The sequence below is a fragment of the Ovis canadensis genome, chromosome 21, assembly GCF_042477335.2.
Source record: "Ovis canadensis isolate MfBH-ARS-UI-01 breed Bighorn chromosome 21, ARS-UI_OviCan_v2, whole genome shotgun sequence".
NCBI lineage: Eukaryota > Metazoa > Chordata > Mammalia > Artiodactyla > Bovidae > Ovis > Ovis canadensis.
In genome coordinates, this window is record NC_091265.1 from 39775973 (window position 1) to 39795991 (window position 20019).

General features: G+C 42.1%; 1 protein-coding gene across 4 annotated transcripts in view; it reads right to left on the bottom strand.

Annotated features, from left to right (window-relative positions):
* The window catches only part of NELL1 (neural EGFL like 1), a 1018153-nt gene that overhangs the window by 691345 nt on the left and 306789 nt on the right, over positions 1-20019 (bottom strand). The gene's annotated exons all lie outside the window — the stretch shown is intronic.

A 20019-nucleotide genomic window follows, 5' to 3' on the forward strand; every position in this document is an offset into this window, starting at 1 on the left:
CTGCCCATCCCTGGATAGTTCCTTTGGATAATTCACTTGCCAGGAGCTGGAACACATTTGACAAAGCTGGACATTCCGGGAAAACACCAGAGTTGGTTATCAGTGTTGGGGATGGTCAGGAAAATAGGGAGCTGAGAAATCCAGGAGTAGGAAGCCCCTGAAGATAGGATAGCCACAGGGAATGGCCAGGGAAGCTCCTGGGCTCAGAACACAGAGAAGCAAGTGCCACCAGATGCTGACCAAGACTTCTCCTGAGAACCAGACTCAGTCCCAAACCTGAGGACAAATGAGAGTCACATACCAAATTCTAAGGCAAGTTAAAACTGAGGGCTTCCCAGGTGGCGCTTGTGGTAAAGCACTCATCTGCCAATGCAAGAGATGTACGAGACATGGATTCAATCCCTGGGTCAGGAAGATCCCCTGGAGGAGAACATGGCAACCCACTCCAATAGTCTTGCCTGGAGAATACCCATGGACAGGGGAAAGGCTGCAGTCCATAGGGTTGCAAAGAGTCAACATGGCTGAAGCGACTTAGCACACACACATGCAAAACAATTGAGTGCCTGACACCCTCAGTAGACTCTGCTGCTCAAATCACGGCAACTCTATTCCCCTCCCCTGTCTATACCACCAAAGACTTAAGGAGCAGGGAGACAGGATAATGTGCCATGAGTCATTAGCTTGGGAGGAATGCCTTGGTCACTGAAGGATGGTTCCAAGGGATTGGGGGTGCAAAGAGCAAGAAGGAGAAACTGAGATGCTATTTAGTCATATGTTTATCTGCTTACGAAATGAATCTATTGATCTTCTCTGTGTTTGAACAGAGGGAAAGGAGTATTAGACAGAAGTAGCTGGCAGAAAGAGGTCTGCAGAGGGGTGGCCTGCATACCTGGTATTAGCACCTCAAGAATGGTTGTTCCCTATGTGTTAAGTGAAAACTGAAAAGCAATCACAATTCGAGGCATTTTTCCTGATCAATATCCAAGAGTTGCTACTTGAGTAAGGAAATCCCACTAGCAAGGGGCTATTGGAGGACACTGCTGAAAAAGGGAAAGAGGCGGCGGGGTAGTCAGACATGAAGGGCCAGGTCAGGCAACCTCCGTGTTTGGGACACCTGCCCCAGGAGGCCCCACAGGACCTGCCATAGATCCAACACACTGACCCACAAAAGGACCTGTATCTGCTGCCCAAGAGGAGGTAGGCTGAAACACCAGACTACACTCCATCCCTCCCTCCAAGCCTTCAGGTCAAAGCTCGGGCAGTGCTCAAAGGGAAGGGAAAAGATAAGCATGAAATTGGATATGAAGCTGAACTTTCAAACTGGACAGGAATTTTTCTACACAGAAGTTACCAGAAAGCGGTGGAATCAGCCCAGGATGTTAAGAAAAACAACTGATGGCAGTGACTGAAGACGAAGTTGCTTCTGGCCTTATAGCCCAACTCATTTCAGGTTGTTCAACTGACCAGGGACATCAAATCCTGCTTTGTGATTCTGGATGAGTTTGAGGTCTAGAAAGAAGGTCAATGTCAAGAAGATACGGCAGTAGAACAGAAAGGATCATAACAGCAAAGTGGAGAAAACAAAACAATGAAAACAGCTTCAATGCCCAGGCCCGGTTTGTACTGATCATTCTTTTTGTAATGAGTGAGTGAACAGGCTTGATTTTGCAGCACAGAGCTGGGAAGTTGTCTCACCCAGCAGGAGGGCCCACCTAAACTTATCAACTACAAAACTCAACCAAACTCCTGGTCTGAGAGCTCCTGGTCAGAGAGCCACAGGCTCCTTCATCCCATAAAGGCTCAGGACTGGAAACCCAGAAACCACAAACCATCCTCCTCTTCAGAAATCACATGTAAACAACCAACCAAAAAAACATGATAGAGTATTCTATGTCACCCAGACCTGGATTTATAGCCAGCTCTGAAACAAATTGGCTGGAAGAATGCAGGCTAGTGTCTCAACCTTGATGTACTTCGATACCACAAAGATGGAGAAACTGAGGCTCAGAGGGGTACAGCCCTTTGCCTGAGGCTGATCAGTGAGCTAGTGGGGGAGGCAGCTGAAGAGCTCAGGCCTGCCTGACTCCAAAGCTTTGTGCAGCAGCAAGCAGAGAAAATAACAACCCTCCCTGAGGTGTTCTGACAACCCTACAAGAAAAAGCTTTGGGAAAAATATATAAGTATTATGCGCATAAGATGTTGCCATTATTATCTACAAGCAGATGACAATAGGGCTAGTGGGATTAAATTTGCAGCTATTATTTACTGTGATAGGTCGTTCAATTCTGACTCAGATGACTAACATAACGTCTGCTCAGAGGAAGGAATTTTAAGGCAGAAGCGCAGTTCATCCCTATGTGATAAAATGGCAGGAAAAGCAAGGGGAATTTATTAAATTAAGAAAACATTATTTCTTTAAACAATAGGAAATTGCAACTACCAAATGGCAGGGTGAAGACACCACATCTTATTTACCTTCTCACATGCAAGACAGAAGCACAGCTCAACTCAGGAGGCTGAACTCTGGACAGTAACCAGTCTTTGTGAGCATGAATTCCAGTCTTTTATCGCGTCTCAGTTTTCTTTTGCGTTAATTAGAAAATGATATATCAGAATCAAGAAGTTACTTCCACAAACTATACCCTGGAGAAGGCAAGAATACTATTCTAATATTAAAATACATACGTGTGACACATCGTCCCAAACCCTTTACATACATTCACTCATTTTGTCCTTAGAGCAATGGCATGATGTAAGAGCTAGCATGATCCCCATTATTCAGATGAGTTAAAATGAGGCACAAAGAAGTTAAGACTCTTGCCCAGTATTTACAGCTACGGTAGAGAAGGGATTTAAACTTGGGCAGACTGACTCCAGAGCCCATGCCATATAGGTTTTTATTAGGTAATAACCAAGATCAAATTAGTTAAGGAAGGTTACAAAGGGATAATATGAAAGTAAGTAGGCTCTATCTAGAGCAAAATCTACTTAGAATGGCTTTGGCCTTTTTCATTCGAATTATGCAATGCTTCAGCCCTGTGGGGTTTCTCTCTTATCTATTAAAAGAACCATTTTGATTATTGCCTACCATATGCCAGAGTTTGCACTAGGCAAATACTGCATTATATGCTCAGCAGTTTCCTTCTTCATGAATCCTTTAAAACATTTAACTCTTTAATCTAGTTAAATAATAAATATTTTTGTAATCTTTGAAGCTACTTTACATAGAAAAATGATTTCTCACATAATGGTGTGTCACTGAAGTTTACAAAATTGAGAGGAATAAAAGAGTCGTCACCCGGCCACAACTTCAGTCTCTGATTCTCTTAGAGGGTGATACTTCCCATCATTGTAGGGTCAGGCATATGATGGCTACAACTATTTGTTTTATTTATTTTTTATTTTATTTATTTATTTTTGGTCACACTGAGCTGCATGCAGAACTTCCCTGATCAGGGATCAAACCTCCACTGCCTACCGCAGAAGCACGGAATCTTAACTACTGGATCACCTGGGACGGCCAGTCATTGGTTTTATTGATGCGGGCTTAAGAAAGGTAAAAAGGTGCCCACATCTATAGAACAGTGGTTCTCAAAGCATAGTTTAGCCAGCCAGAATGAGTGCGGGTGCTGCATCGCCTGGGAACACGTTAAAAGGCCGAATGCTTGAGTCCTACCTAAGGAGCCTGCTGGGCTGCACTCCCTAGAGTTGCACAGAGTCGGACACAACTGAAGAGACTTAGCACATGGGCGCGCACACACCCACACACCCGCCCAACCCCGACCTAATGAATCAGAAACTCTGGGGATGGGGCCTGGTGATCTGACTCCAGGTGCTGCTGATGCAGGATGAAGTTCAGGAGCCAGTAGCACCTGGTGAAACCTGATCCTTTGGGCTCCTTGAAAAGGTACTAAAGATCACAGTTGCCAATGGTTCAGAGGGAGAAGACAGACAGGAAATAGTCTTCAAATTAGAGGTGAAGATGAGCATGGCCAGTTGACAAGGGCCATCTTTCCTGACAATCTCTCTCTCATCCCCTTCTGGAACGTGGGCAGGCAATATCTGGGGAGGCAAGCGAGCCTGGGACAGGATGGGAAAGGAGGTCCTGGGACCCCAAACGTCCTGATCAAACATGTACCCCTTTGAGCTTGAGACCTCACCTGGTCTGTTTTCCAAGACAGGCTCCCTGGCTTCAGAGAAGAGAGCTATGTGTATCACAAAAGGAGGAGAGGGAATGTGGTAGACTGGATGCCTGGAAACCTTGTCAAGAGGCATCAAATGAAAGTCTCTAAGATGCCCGGGAAGCCAAAGAGAAATGTCTGTAGACCAAATACGGTGCACAGGATGCCAATGCGTGACATCTAAATCTGAGTCCAAATTCCTTTTGACAAAGAAGGAAAAAAAGGTCAAAGAGTTGAAGGTTCTTAAGTAAACTCTTGTAAGACAGTACCAGCAATAGCCTGGCCCTGAGCCCAAAAGACTTCTTCTTCCAGCAAAAAGCCTAATTTTTGTGCATGGACAGTATGAATTTTGTAAATAATCAGGATTCCTCTTTTGCTTAGAAAAATATGTGCAGCCTAATTTTGCTAATTATATAAGGCTTATCACCAACAAATACTGTCACCCTGCTTATTTAACTTATATGCAGAGTACATCATGCAAAATGCCTGGCTGGAGGAAGCACAAGCTGGAATCAAGATGCTGGGAGAAACATCAGTTAACCTCAGATATGCAGATGACACCACCTTTATGGAAGAAAGTGAAGAGGAACTGAAGAGCCTCTTGAAAGAAAGTGAAAGAGGAGAGTCAAAAAGCTGGCTTAAAACTCAGCATTCAAAAAATGAAGATAATGGCACCCGGACCCATCACTTCCTGGCAAATAGATGGGGAAACAATGGAAACAGTGACAGACTTTATTTTCTTGGGCTCCAAAATCACTGCAGATGGTGACTACAGCCATAAAATTAAGACACTTACTTGCTCCTTGGAAGAAAAGCTATGACCAACCTAGACAGCATATTAGAAAGCAGAGACATTTTTTTGCCAACAAAGGTCCGTCTAGTCAAAGCCATGGTTTTTCCAGGAGTCATGCATGGATGTGAGAATTGGACCCTAAAAAAAGTTGATCACCCAAGAATGGATGCTTTTGAACTGTGGTGTTGGAGAAGACTCTTGAGAGTCCCTTGGACTGCAAGGAGATCCAACCAGTCAATCTTCAAGGAAATCAGACCTGAATATTCATTGGAAGGACTGATGCTGAAGCTGAAACTCCAATACTTGGGCCACCTGATGCAAAGAACTGACTCCTTAGAAAAGACCCTGACGCTGGGAAAGATTGAAGGCATGGGAGAAGGGGACGACAGAGGATGAGATGGTTGGGTGGCATCACCAACTCAATGGACATCAGTCTGACTGAGCAGGCTCTGGCAGTGGTGACGGTCAGGGAGGCCCGGCGTGCTGCAGTCCATGGTGTCACAAAGGGTCAGACATGACTGAGTGACTAAACTGAACTGATCACCAACAAATTGAGATAAAGGATTTCCTTTTTCTATTTCTAGTCTAGCTATGATATCATTGTCTAGTGGTATTTTCATTTTAAGTTTATTTTACTCTTTCATATTCTTGTAAGCCACCTCAAACTCTTTATGGAACAAAGCAGGATATACCTAATGAAGTGCTAGTCACTCAGTCCTGTCCAACTCTTTGAAACCCCATGGGTTGTAGCCCACCAGAATCCTCTGTCCATGGAAGAATTCTCCAGGCAAGAATACTAGAGTGGGTAGCCATCCCAACCCAGGGATTGAACCTGAGTCTTCCCTCATTGCAGGCAGATTCTTTAGCATCTGAGCCACCAGGGAAGACCAGGAAAAACCTAATGAAGAGTAACTTTATTTTACCTCATCATCCTCCTAATGGCATGTCCATTCTTTTTGTTCACAGGTACTCAGGGTAACTAGTTTGATCACTCTGGTGAGGTGACCAGGAAAATTAAATCAAGAAGTTATTTTAGCAATTTTTTTTAGCAAATAGCTGACCTAATCCACCCAGTTCCTTGAGAGAATCAACATAACTGGGAAGGTACTACTAACTTGGTGAGCACATATCAATTTTTTTTAAAAATTATTGAAATTAGCTTTGAAGTCAAAGAAGATCCAAGTAGAAATGCCATTTGGGAACTCAGAAAAAAATTTAATCATCAAGTCTTAGTGACCAAAGCGAGTTAATGTACCTTCAAAACTAAGCAAATTACTCCCATCTTCCTGCAAATGACCCATCATCATAAATGTTGGCTATTAAGGTGCCATGTGATTCTGCACGGGCCACTAAGAGGACATAGAATGCTGAAGACTCATCGCTAATGAACTGAACAGCATCCAGCAGGAGTCATGCAGGTGCCCAGCCCAGGTGAAAAACGGAGATCAGAAAAATATGAAGACGAGAGCATCTTGACATTTGTAAAAACATAACCTGTCATATTCTGTGGAGAGCTGGAGGGGAGAACAAAGGAAACGAATATTTTCTTAGTTTCTACCACGCATCAGGCCACCTTGGGGTGACTTATTACACTATCTCATCTGATTCCAAGCTGTGCCATGCTTAGTCTCTGCCGTGTCCGACTCTTTGCAACCCTGTGGACTATAGCCCGCCAGGCTCCTCTGCCCATGGGATTCTCCAGGCAGGAATACTGGAGTGGGTTTCCATGCCCTCCTCCAGGGGATCTTCCCCACCCAGGGATCAAACCCAGGTCTCCCGCATTACAGGCGAATTCTTTACCATCTGAGCCACCAGGGAAGCCAGGCAGTAGAATTACAGGACAGATGCAGGTGCTGCTGCTGCTAAATCACTTCAGTCATGTCCGGCTCTGTGTGACCCCATAGATGGTAGCCCACCAGGCTCCCCTGTCCCTGGGATTTTCCAGGCAAGTGTACTGGAGTGGGGGGCCATCGCTTTCTCCAGATGCAGGTGAGGGAACTGAAAACCCAGAGAGTTCATGTCATTCACTCAAGTCAGGTAACAAGTAAGAAGCAAAGCCAGGATATAAATTCAGATCCGTTGACATCAGAGGTCATACGTTTTCACAAAAATAAAACTCAATATTTTTTTACTCACTTAATATGTCCAACACTTTATTAAGTACTAAGGATAATAATGTTCAAAGGGAAAATGACTGGAAGAATCAAGAAATTATACAAATATAAAATTAGCATTGTGAGGGTAGATAAAAAGGAGATCAATATCCAAAGAGGATGGATATTGAAAATTTGATCCAGGTAGTGAAGTCAACTGAGCAGGTGGTAACTGATCTGAGATGTAAAGAAAAAGTGGAAGATAACTAAGGAGAACTTATAAGAAATGGGGAAAGGATGCTGCAGGAAAGGGACCAACAGTCTGTTAGAGAGAGACGGTTCATATGAATGCAGAGAAAGATGGAGCACACTACAGTGTTACTAAAAAAGAAATCCTAGAGGTCCTTGTGACCTGTGGCCTCTTTTTCCTTAAAGCAGTGGGAATCCATGCACTAGGGCCTGGTAGATGGCATGAAAGGTTTTGCATTTTGAGAAGATGACTCTGGTGCAGCATGCAAAATCCATCAGAAAGAGCCAGAAGACAGGAAATTCAGAGGTCACTGCAAAATTGAGATGAGAGGAAAGGAAAGGTGAGACTCAAGGAAGCCAGGGGGAGTGGATGGAAATAGATGGACTGATAAGGTACTCAGAAGATAAAGTCAAGCAAAACTGGTGATGGACTGGACTTGGGGATGAAGCAGAGGAAAGCATTAAGGATGTCTCATGAATCTGTGCCTTGTGTAATGGGATGGTTGGTGCTATCACTCACAGAGAGGAAGTGCTGGGAGAAAAGCAGGTATTCCAAAGGGACACAGGACATCTGTTTTGGCCACATTGCATTTGAGGTGCCTTTGAAACATCTGAGTAGAGCTGTCAAATAGGCAATTAGACATGCAGGCATGGAGCTTAAATGAGCAGTCTCAGCTGGCGGTCCAGTACAAATGTGTGAGTCACTCATCCATCAGAGCTAAACAAAGCACTGCTGTAGATGGGGTGGGAGAGTGGCAGCGAACAGGGAGTGACCAGGGACAAGGTTTCAGATCAGGACTTGAGGAGCTTCATTTAACAGGTGGGGAATGGGAGTGAGCCACCAGGGAGCATGAATTCCAGAATTTTGTGCCACAGTGGAGTATGTGTTTTAAGACAGTGCAGGTGGAGTGGGGATTCAATAGCTTTGAATGCTACTGTGGGCAATAATACAGTCCACAAAGGATCAAGACCAGCATCTCTGTAACTTGCCACGGCCACAAAGCTGAGTATCAGCCACACCAGAAGTGGAGCCCAGGTCTCTCGGCTGCCTAAATATGTTCTCTTCCTACTACGTTATGATAGCAACGGTGAAAATCAAATATCGCCTTACAATAACAGTCAGCAGACCTAACCTCACTCTAAGTAAAGGTGGTATCTAAAAATATTTATCAAAACAAAAATAAACTGGTTTGATTTTTTTCACTTAACAAAAAGATTCTAAATTATTAACCACAGATATCCTTTAAGGTAGTAAGATCAACCTTTTAAAATTATTTCATTAGCAAAAATTCCATATACAAACAACTTCTCAGAAGAATAAAATCACGTTGACATAATTCTTTAAACTTCCTAGAGCACTTTCACAGCTGTTATTAAAATCCCGGCTTTAAGAGAGATTCTACTTCTGATTCTCTCCTTAGTGACTTGATGACCTTGGTTAAGTTATTTAACCCTCCCCGCCTGCAGAAGGAAGGGGCTGGGTAATCTCTAAAAGTACCATGTGGGCAATATCTTATCTTACTGTCTGCAGAGCAACACCAGGCAGAGTATCATTCCACCCACTCAGCAGGTAACGCAACTAAAGCACACAGAGATTTGATCCCAAAGCCAGAGAGCAGCAAATGGGGCTTTAAACCTGGTCCTCTTCAATCCCAATTCAGGGCTTTTCCAGGGCAATCATCAACTAGATCATCATTTTTACAGTAACCTCATCTGTAAATATGAAAGACATCAGAGGATATTCTGGATATTCCTATCCAGAATCTTTCCTCTCATTTTTTCTAATATGACACCCTGAGATTCCTTTAAGGAACCCTCTCTCCTCTACACTCACTCCACATTACATATGAGTGGAGAGGAGCTTTGCTGTCACTTTTCAAGCATGGGACTGTGCCCCAGGACTGCCTAATCAGTGTGTTATAGCTCGTAAGTGAACCATGAGTGGTTCAGGTTCAGGGCCAAATACTGGACCTAAACCTGACTATTAATCATTAGACTCAATGCTATGACTTTCGCCAAAATGACTGGGATTACATAGTTAGGAAGCAAGCTTGAAGCTGACAGTTGCAGTGGAATAGATCTGCCTGTGAATAAAACCAACCCAAGCCAGAGAAAGACAAAAAGAGTCCTGGTGAAACTGCTTGAGCATTGGATTCCCCTGTGCCTGAAGGCAACGTTCAGTTATTTTTTGGCCCATAAATTTTCTCTGCTTAAGTCATTTTGGGTTTGGATTTCTGCTATTTGCATATCAAAGAAATCTAATCATGCACTGAGCATACTTATATGCTATTACTGGATTCTTATTTCCTCGGGTTTTCAGGGAGAGATGTTCTGGCTATAAACTCCGAATCTAATGCAAACCTACATTTGCTTAGCTTATTAAGGGAAACCAGAGGTGAGAAAAACAGGAAGAGGGCTAAGGAAAATGCTTTAAGCTTAATTGAGTTTGCCAAAGGTCTGATGATTTTTGCCAACTATTCACAGAATTAAGACAACAGGCCTAATGTGGCACTGCTCTGCTCAGAGGAAGAAGAATACCTCCTAGGCACCGGGCTTTTGTTTTGTTTCTTTTACATTTTTAAAAATTGAGGTATAATTGAAATATACCATTATTTTAGTTTCAAGTGTACAACATAACAATTTGATATTTAGGTGTATTTCAAAATGATCACCAGGATAAGTCTAGCTAACACTCATCACCATACACAGTTAACAATATTTGTTGGTGATGAGAACTTTTATATTTACTCTCTTTAAAATTTTAAAATATGCAATGTAACTATTAACTGTAGTCAGCATGCTGTGCACTACATCTCCATGACTTTTTCTGTGTATAACTGGAAATCTGTACCTTTGACTCCCTTCACGCATTTTGCCCTTTTCCCATCCCGGCAACTGCCAATGAGTGTGCTTTTTTTTTTTTTTTTAAATATTCTGAACAACTCATTGGTTCAAGATTGAGAAAGAAGAACAGTAGGGCTATCTGCTGTCTCCCTGTTTGTTTAACCGATATGCTGAGTACATCATGAGAAATGCCAGGCTGGATGAGTTACAAGCTGGAATCAAGATGGGCGGGAGAAACATCAACAACCTCACATATGCAGACAATACCACTCTTAACAGCAGAAAGTGAAGAGGAACTAAAGAGCCTCCTGAAGAGGGAAAAGGCTGCTGCTGCTAAGTCGCTTCAGTCATGTCCAACTCTGTGCGCCCCATAGATGGCAGCCCACCAGGCTCCCCCGTCCCTGAGATTCCCCATGCAAGAACACTGGAGTGGGTTGCCATTTCCTTCTCCAATGCATGAAAGTGAAAAATGAAAGTGAAGTCACTCAGTCATGTCTGACTCTTTGCAACCCTATGGACTACAGCCTACCAGACTCCTCCATCCAGGGGGTTTTCCAGGCAAGAGTACTAGAGTGGGTTGCCATTGCCTTCTCTGGAGGGTGAAGGAGGAGAATGAAAAAGCTAGCTTAAAACTAAATGTTAAAAACCTAAGATCATAGCATCCAGCCCCATTACTTCATGGCAAATAGAAGGGGAGAGATGGAAATAGTGACAGATTTCCTCTTTGGGGACTCTAAAATCACTGCGGATGGTAACTGCAGCCATGAAATGGGAAGATGATAGCTACTTGGCAGGAAAGCTAGGATAAACTTAGTGTGTTGAAAAGCAGAGACATTACTCTGCCAACAAAGGTCCATATAGTCAAGGCTATCGTCTTCCCAGTGGTCATGTTCAGTTGTGAGAGGTGGGCCATAAAGAAGGCAAAATGCCAAAGAATTGATGCCTTCAAAGTGTGGTGCTGGAGGACTCCTGAGAGTCCCTTGAACAGCAAGGACATCAAACCAGTCAATCTGAAGGGAAATCAATCCTGAATACTCATTGGAAGGACTGATGCTGGAGCTGAAGCTCCAGAATTTTGGTCATCTGATGCAAACCAATTCTGATGAGTCTGATGACTCATTGGAAAAGACCCTGATGCTGGGAAAAATTGAGGGTAGAGGGAGAAGAGGGCATCAGAGCATGAGATGACTGGATGGCATCACCAAGGCAATGGACATGAACTTGGGCCAGCTTTGGGAGATGGTAAGAGACAGAGAGGCCTGGCATGCTGCAGTCCATGGGCTTGCAAAGAGTCAGACCCAGCTGGGCAGCTGAACAACAACAAATAAATGAGACCGTATGGTATTTGTATTTTTCTGTCTGACATTTCACTTAGCATAACACCTTCAAGGTCTATCTATGTCATGACAAAGATTAACAAGATTTTATTCTTTTTAAATGGCTGAATAATATTCCATTGTGTGTGTTTGTGTGTGTGTGTGTGTGTGTGTGTATATTATACCATATTTTCTTTATCCATTCATTCTTTGATAGGCACTTGGGTCGCTTCTACAGCTTACCAATTATAAATAATGCTGCAATGAACATAGGCATGCATTTATCTTTTCAAACTAGTGTTTTGGGGGTGTTTTTTTCCTTCTTCTTCTTCAGATAAATAGGAGTGGAAATGCTGGGTCACGTGGTAGTTCTACTTTTCATTTTGGGGTCAGTCTCCATACTGTTTTCTATAGTGACTGCATTCTAGGCCACTGTTAAGAACTTAAACTGCTTTATTTTCTATGACCCCCCCCCCACCCCCGCCAAATATAATTCATGTTCAGGGTATAGTAACTACTCAACTGCATCCCATCACCACATGGTGCCCTTTCTCCAGCCTCTTATCTGTGGTACCCATGTGCCTTTGATGGACTTTGAGGCACCCACAGATGAGAATTTATGGTCCCTTTACTCAACTCCTACATTTTCTCAACTCCTACATGTACCTCTGAAATCACTTCTAAAATGACAAAATTAAGAATTTGAAAAGAGTGTCAAAATACATATGCTTTTCCTTCTGGCTAACCCTCTTCCCCCTCCTATCTGCCTGGTAAAATACTACTCAGCCTTTAAAACTCATTGTCAAGTGTCTTGTATGACATTCCATATATGTCTACTACAGATTTTGCTGGGATAACAAATGATCTCATATCTCAATAGCTTAAAAACAAAAGTTAATTGAATTCATATTATATGTTCAGTGTAGGTTGGAAAAGGGAGGTACAGATCACTGTAATACTCAGGAACCTTGGCTGACAAAACAACCATTATCTGGGGTTACTATTGCCAATGGGAAGGCATTTGGCAGTTGCTTACCCAGAAATTAAATACTCTGACTTGGCAGCAACACATAGGACTTTTGCTTAAAATTCCTTGGCTCAAACCACTATGGCAAATGTTTAGTGCCTGGAATAGGGTAGAATCTTAAATATTTAGTGAACTGCTCTACAACTATACATCAGGATCCCACGGTCTGGGAATGGCTGAGTTATCCAATAACCAAACCATGGGGTAAGACACAAGAAATCCAAGAGGAGTGAAAGCAAGAGAGAGTGCAAGCCAGAGAATACAATTTAAAGATAAATTGATATGTAATCTTTCTAAAGTTATCCAGTAGTCATCCCCAGTAAAAATTAAGACCTTTATAGGACTTCTATATACTTATTTTATAATTTTACTTTCAATAATAGTGACTTATCTATGGGAGGTATATATTACAAGGGCTTCCCTTGTGGCTCAGCTGGTAAAGAATCTGCCTGCAATGCAGGAGACCTGAGTTCAATCCCTGGGTTGGGAAGATCCCCTGGAGAAGAGAAAGGGTACCCACTCCAATATTCTGGCCTGGAGAATTCCATGGACCATATAGTCCATGGGGTCGTAAAGAGTCAGACACAACTGAGTGACTTTCATATCACTTCACATATTAAAAACCTCTCAGTCGCAAAAGATTCTGCTCAGGGAACTACCCTGGAGGTCCAGTGGTTAGGATTTCACCTTCCAGTGCAGGGACTGCAGGTGCAATCCCCGGTCGGGGAGCTAAGACCCCACATGCCTTAGGGCTAAAAAACCAAAACCATGTAACAAAAACAATACTGTATCAAATCCAATAAAGACTGTAAAAATGGTCCACATTAAAAAAAGAAAAAGATTCTGCTTGGACTCTGGGTCTAGGAAGGGTCCTTGGAAATGAGTCTTCACAGGACTTCCTAGGAGATTCTGATGCTTGGCAGCATTCAGAAGGCCCAGGAGTAAATGACTGGGTGTTTATGAGCTGACCTACAAGTCTACCCTAGCTATAATCCTTCTGGAATTTATATCTTCATCTTTAAAAGTGAAAAATACAAAATCTACTATAAGGTGTATTGTGACCACTAGATAAGATGGTATGTGTAAAAGCAATCACCACCCAATGTGGGAGAGGGCAGTCAGAAAATACTGATCTTTTCTTTTCTTGTAGTCTGAGTGCCCACAGAATATCTGAAAAGAAGTGTTCAGTAAATCCAAAGAAAGAAACGGTGGGAGGAAGTGAAGTCAGCTACCCAAAAGAAGAGTCTGGGAGGCTACAATCCATGGGATCACAGAGTCAGACACAATTGAGCAACTAACACTTTAAAACCTCGGTGATTCAAATCATCTATTTTAAATCATCAAATACCATGGTGGCTCAAAGGTAAAGAATCTACCTGCAATGAAGGAGACCCAGGTTCGATCCCTGGGTCGGCAAGATCCCCCGGAGAAAGGAATAGCTACCCACTCTAAGAGTCTTGCCTGGAGAATTCCATGGACAGAGGAGCCTGATGGGCTAACAGTTCATGGGGTTGCAAAGAGTCAGGGACAACTGAGCAACTAACAACCAGTGTGCCATGAATAGTATTAGGTGCTAGAGATGGAATGATGAAGAAGACAACCTTTCTGCCTTTAAGAAGATCCCATTTTTCCTTTGCGGGGTACTACTTTGTGGAGAAAAAACCCAAATGATTAAAAAAAAAAAAATAGGCCGCAAAAGCCACCTCCAAAGTTGTGTTCTCATGTACACACACCTGGAGGCAATAAGCCTAAACCCGGCCATACACACCTACCAAGATGAAGCAGAGGCTGAGAACTGATGCCCTAGGCTGGCTGGTGGCCTTGTCAGTAACCTTGGTCACCAATCAGAAATCAACAAGGAGCACAGCCTCATGCCCTCCCCAAGGCCAGGAGAGGGATGCAGGAATTGAAAGAAGATCTTTCAGTAACAAAGGGCACACAAAGGTTTACAGGCTTTCCCCCAGATTATCAAAATTTCTAAGTCTCTAAACCCATCATTAACCAGTTTGGCCTTGTTTTCTATTATTTCCAACTTCAAGTTGCCTGGGTTAAAGCAGAAACTATTTCAATAAGTACATTTCATTCCTCTGAAAATATGGTAAAATATGCCATTAACATAACACTAGCAGGCCCAGTGGTATGATTTTTCAAAACATGTATATATCTGCATGTTTATGTGGGTGTGCATGCATGCTCGCTCGCTCGCTCGCTCGCTCTCTCTCTCTCGCTCGCTCGCTCTCTCTCTCTCTCTCTCTCTCTCTCTCTCGTATCTTCCAGTTAGGAAGAAGTGATATTTTCAGTTTCTTATAGCTTTAGTAGACCAGGTTTCCTTTTATGGTTACATGGTTTGTTTTTCTTTTTCTAGAAGAAAGCCGTGGATTTATGATGTTTGGCCCCTTACTAAATGAGCTGAAGGGAGATTTATAAAGCAAATAAACAAAAAGATTTACAGTTCCTTTCTCAGAGCAGCTAAAAATTATGGAAAAACTCATTGACCTTTTAAGAGAAGAACTTGGTTCAGTCGACCAGAAACTAAGTGAACCTAAGAGGCTTCCAATTAATCCGTTAATTTAAATCCTTTGTCTTTCTCCAATAAATATGCTGGGAGGGTAGGGGACGGGGTGGCATGGCAGAATCCCATTCATTCCTTTTGAAGTGTAACTACCTGTGGCCAATATAAATAGCATGTCCTATTACACTAAGCACAGAGCATCTATAATGTGGACAATAATTAGAAAATGAGGAAACTGGTGGGATTAGAATGAAAAGGGAAATAGAGCAGACAGCTAAATGGGAGGAGCCGAAGGAGCTGATTTTGCAGGATAACCTAGGGAGAAAAGAAGAACACGGAAGGGAAGATTCCTGGGTCTTGGAGGAGGAAGATGGAAGAAGGGGATGTGGGCAAAAAGGTGACAGGTCTGCTGTTCATCTAGGTTTTACTGTGAAGTTCTCCACAAGGGAGAGTCTGAGAAAGGGATCTAAGAGGTTTAGAAGGGTGTTTCCTCAGCTACGTGGTCTAGGACTGTGAAATAAAAATTGCCCAAATTCTTTCCTATCTAAGGCACCCAAATTGTGTTTTGGGGACCCACTACAGGAAGATAAAATAAAAACAGATAAAATATCTCATTAAATTTCTCTGATTGCTTTCTTCCATTTTTTTTCTATTTGTCTGTATGGAGACAAACTAGGCAATCTGGGATTAGGATTGCGGGCCTACCATTTATTAACAGTATAACCTTGGGTAACTCATTTATCCTGTCTGAGCCATGGTTATATGGAAACAAAAGTAGCTCCTAGCTTGTAGAGTTGTGAGGATTAAATGAAATAATGTATATAAGATGCTAAGAACAATGTCATTGAATAGATGGTGAGGATGTGGTAATTGGCAGCAGTGGCAACAGCAGCATTATTATTTGTTTACCATGGGGCTGAATTCAATCTAATGATGTTGTTTCATATAGAAACAGCTGGCTTAGGTATAAAAAGATACAGGTTTAATTATAACATCTGAGCCTCAATTCCCTCCTGCAGGGATAACAACTAGAATTGCAGAAGCTAAGCGATCTAACTTTGTTACTTAAAGAATGGGGTAACCTCAAGCAAGCCACTTGATTTTTCTGAGCCTTATTCCTCATTTGTAAAATGAGAATATCCATAGTTTTATTAGGGTATAATATGAAAAAGATGAAAAAGCATGTAAAGTATATATCAAATATATTAATAAATACTAGCAGTAAAGATTACTATGATTCATTCTTTCACTGATGCACTCAACAACTACAACAAATTAGCTTCTACCTGTCAGGTGAAACTTGACGTTAGAAACTCAGTAGTGAAGGAAGCAGACAAAAATTCCTGACCTCTTGGAGCCTACTCTTCAAGCTAAGAAGAGTGCCTTACATACTATAAGCATTCAATAAACAATTTGAGTATGTTTTAAGAGAAGATCCTAGTTTCTCATCTATAAAATAGTATAAGAATGTGAATCCACATTTTATGGGATATGATAGAAGATGAAGACTGGTTCCAAATAGGAAAAGGAGTACGTCAAGGCTGTATATTGTCACCCTAGTTCTATGCAGAGTACATCATGAGAAACGCTGGGCTGGAAAAAGCACAAGCTGAAATCAAGATTGGCGGAAAAAATATCAATAACCTCAGATATGCAGACACCACCCTTATGGCAGAAAGTGAAGAGGAATTAAAAAGCCTCTTCATGAAAGAGAAAGAGGAGAGTGAAAAGGTTGGCTAAAAGCTCAACATTCAGAAAACGAAGATCATGGCATCTGGTCCCATCACTTCATGGGAAATAAATGGGGAAACAGTGGAAACAGTGTCAGACTTTACTTTGGGGGGATCCAAAAATCACTGCAGATGGTGGCTGCAGCCATGAAATTAAAAGACGCTTACTCCTGGGAAAGAAAGTTATGACCAACCTAGATAGCATATTCAAAAGCAGAGACAATACTTTGCCAACAAAGGTCCATCTAGTCAAGGCTATGTTTTTCCAGTAGTCATGTATGTATGTGAGAGTTGGGACTGTGAAGAAAGCTGAGCATCGAAGAATTGATGCTTTTGAACTGTGGTGTTGGAGAAGACTCCTGAGAGTCCCTTGGACTACAAGGAGATCCAACCAGTCCATTCTGAAGGAGATCAGCCCTGGGATTTCTTTGGAAGGAATGATGCTAAAGCTGAAACTGCAGTACTTTGGCCACCTCATGTGAAGAGTTGACTCATTGGAAAAGACTCTGATGCTGGGAGGGATTGGGGGCAGGAGGAGAAGGGGACAACAGAGGATGAGATGGCTGGATGGCATCACTGACTCGATGCGCATGAGTCTGAGTGAACTCCGGGAGTTAGTGATGGACAGGGAGGTGCTGCGATCCATGGGGTCGCAAAGAGTTGGACACGACTGAGTGACTGAACTGAACTGAAGGAGCTAAAATACGTTAAAGTACTTCATAAGCTACCATGCACTATACAGACATGTTATCCTATTTATCCTACTCATATACATGCTTAATGGCCACATATCCTGAAGCATCAAATACAAACTTTACCAAGTGAGGGAAAACAATATTATGAACCATTTTCAAAATTATTATTTAGAAAAATTAGATTTGCAGTGTATCAGTTCAGTTGCTCAGTCATGTCCGACTCTGTGACCCCATGAATCGCAGCACACCAGGCCTCCCTGTCCATCACCAACTCCCGGAGTTCATTCAAACGTATATGCATCGAGTCAGTGATGCCATCCAGCCATCTCATCCTGGGTCGTCCCCTTCTCCTCCTGCCCCCAATCCCTCCCAACATCAGAGTCTTTTCCAATGAGTCAACTCTTCACATGAGGTGGCCAAAGTACTGGAGTTTCAGCTTTAGCATCATTCCTTTCAAAGAAATCCCAGGGCTGATATCATTTAGAATGGACTGGTTGGATCTCCTTGTAGTCCAAGGGACTCTCAGGAGTCTTCTCCAACACCACAGTTCAAAAGCACCAATTCTTCAGTGCTCAGCTTTCTTCACAGTCCAACTTTCACATCCATACATGACCACTGGAAAAACCATAGCCTTGACTAGACAGACCTTTGTTGGCAATGTATAGGTCAGGCAAATTATTAAAGAAAAAAAAACAGATTTTGTGAAGGTTCACATTAAAGAAAGTTTCTTACACTTTTATAATTCACTATAGTCCTGATAGGAAATCTTGATATTTGTGTAATACAGATACCTAGAGATTTGGGGGATCCCCAGAAATCTAATGTTTGTAAACATTAGTGGAGCCTATAATTTATGTGGTTAAAACACATTAAGGACCATTTTCCAAAAACATGTTCCAGAAAACACTAGTTTCATGGAATAATAAGAGATTCCATGTATTATGATGATTTCATGTACAAACAGGTTTGACAGATGATGGGTTAAATGCAGTTTTCTAGGAGTTCTTTAAAGTCACAATGCAATTTTGATCTCTGGTATTCAATATGTTCTAATATATTTGAACAAAGAATCCATTCTTAGGGACAAGGGCAATAAACTCTATGAATGCAACAGTTAATACAACTGCAACACCGGGATGATCCCTCCAGATCTTCAACAAGAGGGGCTCAATACTCAGTGAGCAGTGGACAACCATAAAGCAGAGAGGGGATGTGGAAACCAAACGGCCTGTCACTGAGTAGCCAGCTAAATTCCAGTGGGCTTTGGCCAATTGCTCCATGTCATGGATATTTACTGTCTAGACTAAAATGAATTACAAATTATGTTTAAAAGTGAAAAAAAAAAAACCCTAAACACTGTGTGCATACGTACACAGGGGTGTGTGTGCGCACGTATGTGTAGTATTCACGTTGGGTTTTTCACTTTCAAATATAATATTCATATCCCATTAACAACAACAACAGAAGTGTTGATTGTGGGAGCTGTACCAAAACTAACCACACAATAGGTGGTGGGTTTCAACTGTATCCTCAGAGAGGCCCAGTTCTTAAGACTGAATTGGGGAAGAAGAAAGGTAATACACTGAGATGTATCCAAGAACACTCAAAGGAAGCCCCTGATTTTGATCACCTATGGGAACAACATTAGTGAATAATAGTGGATAATCATTTACTACAAATGAGTTGCAATTCATCAAAATGGAGTTCGAAAATAATCCGCTTCATGGAAGTATATTGAGATACTAGGAAAATACATAGTACTAAAAGCACTTATCTTTTTTAAATGTAAGCATTTCAAACTTCACATGAAATAGATTCTCTTAGACTGCCTGCACCCGAGACCAGTAAATATGAGGTATTAAAACCTGGATAGAAGAGAAATCTCCCAGACTCCTACGAATTTGCAGAATAGTAGCCCAGGAAGGGAGAGCTAACTAAAGATCCCCGAGTATCGTGAGAATTTCTACTTATCACAGCTTGTCTGCAACTGAGAAAGGATGATTTGTTTACCCTGCCCACCACAAGATGCTCTACTGGTGTGTAGGAAATACAACTATTACTTCTGAGTAAGAAATCTGCCACTGACTGGAACTGGAGAAAATAGACTTGGCCAGATGTATCCTGGCAAAGAAAAGAAAAAGTATTAACAGGAATCAACTGGAGTTATATTTCCTCTAGATCATGGCTTCGTGCTACGCATTACTTTTATGTCAGGAGAACCTGAGATTAAATCCTAGCTCTGTCATTTACTACAGAGCAGAGATGTGTGAAATTGGGTTTCTTTATTAACTAAGTGAGACAGTTTGGATTAAACAAGATAACAAGTATAAAGACCTGACTAGCACAAATGTTTAGTGTTTCTAGACTAAGGAAAACTATCAAACACTTGAGAGGGTCCCATTTCCTACTATCAATCGTGCATTTTTTCAATAAATACTTAACTGAGTTGGGCTTCCCTAGTGGCTCAGATAGAAAAGACTGTGCCTGCAATGCAGGAAACCTGAGTTCTATCCATGGGTGGGGAAGATCCCCTGGAGAAAGAAATAGCAATCCACTCCAGTATTCTGGCCTAGGAAATC